The 6,726-nt window shown below is 51.4% G+C and overlaps 1 long non-coding RNA gene across 1 annotated transcript; it reads right to left on the bottom strand.

Annotated features, from left to right (window-relative positions):
• Positions 1-903: 903 nt before the first annotated feature.
• Positions 904-2,690, bottom strand: LOC135321656 (uncharacterized). Its single transcript, XR_010381572.1, has 3 exons — positions 2,518-2,690; positions 1,657-1,749; positions 904-1,167 (listed from the first exon to the last, which is right to left on the bottom strand). It is a non-coding gene; the product is annotated as an uncharacterized LOC135321656 (long non-coding RNA).
• Between the last annotated feature and the right edge of the window lie 4,036 nt (positions 2,691-6,726).

The raw sequence follows: 6,726 nt of genomic DNA on the forward strand, positions 1-6,726 counted from the left end.
GTGTTTACTTGTGTCTTTTATAACTTGTTAATGAGATTTTTGTTTTTTTCTTCCAGAGAATTCTTGCTTGGTATTTCAGACCCCCAGGCAACTTAATACAACAGTTTCAGATCTGGAGAGTCCCATATCACTCCGGGAGGTTAAAGCTGCTTGGCTGGTTTCTGCTTAGTTCTTCTGTACTGAAAAGAATGTGAAATAAAAATTTCATATTGGACACTGCTGTTCCTCTGGTTTACTCAATTGCCAGAGTATTCTGAATTGGGTGACAACATTAAGTGCAATTTGCACTTACACACACACACACACACGCATAATTCACTGTGATGCACCTGAGTTCACACTAAGGCTCACATGCTCCAGCCCCCTCAAACTGAGATCCCAGGGCTGGGGAGCCTGGTAAGAGCTTCAGCGCGGGCAGGTTTTCTCCCCTGGTGAGACGTGGCTGCAAGAAGAAGTGTCCACCTCACGCTGGTCCTGAGCTTTCTGTGCAGATTGCAGCTGGCTGTGCCGTGCTGTGGACACGCTGCTGGCACAGAGGTACAAGGATGTCTGGTTGGTGCTGGCAGACTCCAGGGTCAGGGGGAAATGCGCCTTCTCGGGTCGGGAGACTCGGTACCCCTCTGTGACCTCCCCTTCGGCAGTGCTGCCGATGTCATTTGAGTAATGGATCAGCCTTGGCCCCTGTCCTGGGTCTTGCTGATACCAGAACATTCCAAAATGGTTCATATGCTGAGAACATTCCAGGACCGTCTTGTGCCCTGTTGATACAATACGGTATCTTGGCGTCTGGGTGATTTCCGCGTCCGTGGGGCCTGTTGAAGAGGCAGACAGACGGTAGAGACCAGGTTTAAGAGGAAGCTGGATCTGCAAAGGAGAGGCAAGGGCTTGGAGCTGGGACTTAGCAAAGTGAAGGCAGACGTTTCAGCTGCGCCTGGAACTCACCTGCCCCCAGAAGACAGAGAATCACACAAAAGAGGCTGGGGCTCATGGCCAGTTGGGGAGAAGAGGGCAGTCCCAGCTAAATACTCTGAGAGAGGGAGCTCCGGGCTCTTCTCCAGGGGCGGGAGGGTCTGCCTGGGGTGTCACTGACTGCACCCAGGCAGATTCTCCTGGCCCAGGGTCCCCTGTGACTTGGCTCAGGTGAGGTCAGCTTCTCCTTGGCATGGCCTGCAGGGGAACTGGGGTGTGGCTGTGATGCACTGAGTTTTGGGCACACTCCACCCCCTTGGTCCCCCACATTCCTCTGGGACCTTTGCTCCTCTGCACCCGCCCCAGGCATTACCGGTGCCTTGCCCAAATCCTTCAACTGTGGATCTCATCAAAGTTTAGAGGGACCTCCCACTTCGCCCATAGCTGTAAATAGCTTAGCAATAACTGAAAACGTCTTCAAAGGCTGCCTGGTATTGAATCCACACCTGTTTTTCTTTAACCCTTTTCTCCCCAGCTGCTCTCCCAGACTCTCCCCAGAGGCCCCTTAGAGCTCCGTGGCATCACAGTGCCACCTTGTGGCCAATGACTGACATTTCACCATTGTTCCTTCTACAATGGCCCAAGGGGTGCTGGGAAGTGTCTGCAAGATCATTTTTTCCTCAACGTCCTTCAACCCTAACCCCAACACTAATTCGAACAAACCCTAACTCTATTCCTCTGACTCACCATGCTTAACAGCTCGCCTTCATTCTACTTAACTGCTGTCACATTATCTGGCAGCTATAGTCCAACTGAGATCTTCTCCCTTAAAGCTGTCTTCTAGAAAGGAATAGAGAGAATGGGAGAAATGAGAGGAAATAATATTTAGTCTAAAAATGGGAAGAAAAACACAGAAGTTGAAGTGTTAGGAGGTTCTCTTCATTACTAAAGATAAACAAAGCTGCAAAAAAAAAAAAAAAAAAAGACAGTATTAACTCCGAAATAAAGACCAGCAAAGGACTAGGGAGACAATGAGGGGAGACAACTTCAAGATGGGCTCAAATGTGAATGACTAAAAAGTGACATTGGAACGTAAGAAAAATAAGAACATCTTATAAGGCAATAGCCATCGCGGAGGAGAGAGTGTCTGATGGGGAAATAGGGACGAATGGAATTAAGATCAGCAAGGGACAGTCTCCACTAAATGAGTAACCTGGACAATGTGCACCTATGATTTGAGCAGCAGAGAGAGAAGAGATGATTCTGGAAGAAGAAGAGGGGTTGTGAGACGTATGCAAACACTGGTGCACAAAAGTATAAGGAAGCTGCATCTGCCAGGCTCCTGTGGCAAAAAACTGGAGACAAAGTCTGGAAAGGGAGTCCCTGGAATGGGACTTCAAGAGCCAGGAACTCCCCTGTGTGCCCGGCCTTCCTCAGTCCCCGGAGACACAAGGCAACAGAGCAAGGAGAGCTTTGCTGATGCCACAATTAAAATAAGACCAGGAAGACTCCCTTCCAAGGCATGCACTCTCTGGGGAAAGACATTTGGTGTCCCGAGCCACCACAATTTCTGATAAGTGGGTTTGGGGTGACTGTCACTCCCCTTACCTGCAAGGCTCAGGGCATCTCTATCACTGCCAAGTCTGTGACATTCATCCCAGTCTCCAAGCTGGGTTACCCTTTAGTTCTCCCAGAAACCATGACCCACGGTCTTATCCGCTCTGACCAGGACTTCAGATTTCATAGATTCAAACTGCGGCTTCACCCAGATGCGTGGAAGATGTTATCTACAATACAGGGATTATATTTAAAACATATATATAATACAGCAAATAAATAAAAGGAAATAGGGGCATCGAGAAACATCCTGCTTGGGGTAAAGATCTCAGGAAATTATTTCAAATCAGAAGGCTAGGGCACCAAATAAAATAGTAAAAATCAGACTTACTCAGGGAATCAAGAGGAAACGGGAGAAATCGTGAAAGTATGCGTTAGTCTAGCTGTCAGGGCTGGAGCAGTGAAAACAGGGAAACGAAACAGAGGAAGCGGGTCACTTCAACGAGGCAAAGGTTATTATTTTCGACACTGTGTTCGCCAATTAACCGGCACAAAAGCAGTAAAGGCTTATTTCAGACAGGAAGACAGTCTTGACGCCGTGCTGTGGAAAACGTCCAGTGGCACAGGGATAGAAGAGGCTTTAGAAGGAAGAACATGCCTGAGGAGGTAGTCCAGAACTTTCTCGATGCCGACCACAGACACAGAGGAGGTGCTGCTCGCTGCACACAGCCAAAGCCGCGTCGTGGGCGGAGACCTGGGAGTCCTATAGGAGACGGCCGCGTCCGGGACATTTGGTCCTTGCCTTGGAGCTCTGAGCTGGCGCTGGGGCTCCTAGAACCCAACGAGCCATTGTTTCCATCCACCGACATTCACAGCCACAGTGTTTCAGGAGTTCTCTGTGGTCTCTTTCTACCCAAGGACAGCTGATGTCCAAAACTCCTTCGTTTTGCCACAGAATGAAGAGCAAAGGACAGCCTATTTGGGGTCTCTCTCTCTAGGAGATGCAAGGAGAGAGAGGGGTGAGGTTTGTGAACAGGAAGGAGGTGGCTGTGTCCCACTGTGACGAGGCTGCTGGCACAGAGGTACACGGCCGAGTCCCCCGGCTCCACTCGCTGGATCTCCAGGGTGGAGGACAAGCCCTGAGGCCTCTTAGCAGAGAACCGAGCATCAGGCATCCCTGATGTGTCTACTGCATCTTTGTTCTGAAAAAGAGTCAGAATCTCCAGGCCCTGCCCCAGCATCTGTCGGTACCAATAAAGGCGATTGTGATCAGAAACTGGATCACACCTGAGAGTGACATTCTGGCCCCTCCCTGTGACCCTGTGCCTGGGGGACTGGGAGATACCAGCTTCTGTGTGACCTGTGGAGACAAGTTGGGAAAAGTAAGGACAAACAAAATTGGGATCATCACACACACACACACACACACAGACACACACACACACACACACACACACACACACACACACACACACACACACACAGGAGCTGTTGGTTTGCTGAGGACTCACCTACCCCCAGGAGATAGAGGGTCGCCCAGTAGAGGAGCCTGGTGCCCATGGCAGGGTCAGGGCAGCGATGGGAGGTCCAGCAGCTCAGGGTCCTGGTGAGCATGAGCAGAGGAGGAGGGGCGGACCGCGTCCCCACTGGCAGTTCCTACGGTGACATCACTGCCTCTATCCATCCCCATGAGTTCAGGGACACATAGCTTACATCATAACATCCTTGGCTGACTAATTTAAATATCTGTAAGCTCCCTTTTGCCACACTCAGTGTGCGGGCTCCAGCGCTGCCTGCCTGCAGGGTTCTCACGCTGCGTGCCTCCGGGAATGTCCTCATCCACCCAGCACTGCTCGCCTGCTGGGCATTTGCACTAAGAAGGTCAACAGCACCTCCAATGCAAGACACCAGAATGGGAATTCATTGTCTCACCTGCAAGGCAAGATCTCCCGAGCGCATCCCCCTTCTGTCCCAGTCCCCTGCACTGCCCCCCACTCACACATACTCAACAGCATCCTTTTCTAGGCAAGGGTGGGCACTGGGGGGTGGACTCAATTTTGCCTTAGAGCCTCGTCAGTACGCTGACACAGTCAGAGACACAAGTGATGAAATGATGCCCTGGGAAAACACCTCGCTTGGGAGCTTCTATTCCTCCTGCAGGTCAGAGACCAGTTGCCCTCTCTGTTCATCCATCTCCAGGCAGTATTGTGTCTCTGTAGCCCAGAGTACAGCTTCAGGTCCTTCTAAGTCATCATGCAGTAAACAAGTTTCCTTATAGCTTATTTATAGAAGAGTCAAGTTCATTGCCGTTTAAGGCAGTGGTGTCTGATGTACAATAATAAATATAACTGTCTTCCTGGAAACCTAAGAGGCTGTGTTATAGGTAATTTAATACTGCTGCCAGAACATCTAACTGCTCTACAGCCATTAATGTCTGGCCAGTTTTTTATTAATTGGTTAACAGTGGGTACAAGCATCCTCTCCTTCAGAGAAAAAAGTGGAAGCAGGATCAGAGACAACTGAGTGGTTGCGAGCAAGGCTGCAGGGTCGGGGGGAGGATGTTTTGTAGCTCTGTGTCTTCCCTGAACTGGATCCCAGAAGTCCTCTACAGATAAGATTATATCCTACTGTCTCCACTGGTCTCTTAACAATGACCAGGTGTCCAGGTGCCCATGCGACCCCACATCATGGGACCTCAGGAAGGAGATGGAAGCAGGGGACAGAGCCCCGCCTCTGAGTAGAAGGGAGTCTGTATCCACAGTCACCAGAGTTAAGTTCGTTCTCGGGGTTTGGAAATCTAGAACAGAGACATCCCAACTGTGTTCACGGTTCACGTGGGAAACAGGCGTCCCCAGGAGTGTCCGACCACCCAGTGGGACCTTGAATGGAAACACGAGTAGGAGTTAATCACTGCAACAGGAAGGGTCCATGTTCAGCGCAGAGGGAAGAGCCTTTGGTTTCTCTGAGACGGGAAGGGTTGTGACACAGACAAGGGACGAGCAGGTTGGCTGGAGGAGGGCCCAGGGAGGCGGGGAGAGGAAAGACCTGCCCACCTGGGAAAGGCAGGCGAGAGTGGAGCCCACATGAGGGCCTGGCTGGGGGACACCCTTGGGGACAGACAGCAATGAGGTGCCCAGGGAAGAGACGAGGGGGTCTGGATGTATCTGATTTACCAGTAACTTTCCCTCCCAGAGGTATCAGCCTCAGGCTGATGACCTCCCAGCTCACAGGGCTGCTGCAGAGGGAAGACAGAGAGCACGGTGGAGTCCTGCCCTACCCTGGGGCCAGTTTGGGCTGGCCAAGATTGCACACTCAGGGTCACGCTGCTCGCATGTGGTCCCCAGGGTTCCAAGGCTCCCGATGGGGGAGAAGCCTGCCAAGGGCTCCACTGAGTCCCCGGGGTGCAGGGTCTCCCTTGCCTTTTTGTGCAGAGAGAAGGTGGCTGTGCAGCGCTGTGGAGTAACTGCTGGCACAAAGGTACACAGATGTCTGGTTGGGGGTGGCGGATTCCAGCTTGAGAGTGAAGTTCTCTACGTCTGATCTGGAGACACTGTACCCGTCCGGGATGTCTCCTTTGTTGGTGGTCCCACTGCCAGCTGAGTAATGAATCAGCCTCAGCCCGTGTCCCGGGTCTTGTCGGTACCAGTACATGTAGTCGTGTTTCAGATCCTGGGCACATTTCAGTGTCACACCCTGTCCCATCTTCAGGACCTGGAATTTTGGGGTCTGAATGACACCTGCATTCACCGGACCTGCGGAGGAGGTGAAGTTGAATCTGTGGCCACAGCAGGAAGGCTTAGTGCTGGGACCCCAAAAGGGACCCTTCCTGGGACTCACCTGCCTGCAGGAGACAAAAGGCCACACAGCACAGGAGGCAGGTGCACATGGCGGGGGCAGGGCAGGCGGAGGGGTCTTCTGGGTCTGGGTGCTGGTGAGAGGGGAGCGGGGCTCCCCAGGGAGTCATTCTGAGATGTCACTCTCCCTGCCGGGGCCCCAGAGCCAGCCTGCCCACAGGGGGCCACGCCCCTTCCCCCAGAGGCTCAAATCAGAAATGAATGTACGTGCAGTTATTATTCTGTATAAAATAGATAAATAACCAGGTCCTACCAGATAGCACAGGGAACTATATTCAATACCTTATAATAGCCTATAATAAAAAAGAATATGAAAAGGAATGTTTATATATGTGTAACTGCATCACTCTGCAGAACACCAGAAACTAACACAACACTGTAAATCAATTACACTTCAATTTAAAAA

The sequence above is a fragment of the Camelus dromedarius genome, chromosome 7 (genome assembly GCF_036321535.1).
Source record: "Camelus dromedarius isolate mCamDro1 chromosome 7, mCamDro1.pat, whole genome shotgun sequence".
NCBI classification, from domain to species: domain Eukaryota; kingdom Metazoa; phylum Chordata; class Mammalia; order Artiodactyla; family Camelidae; genus Camelus; species Camelus dromedarius.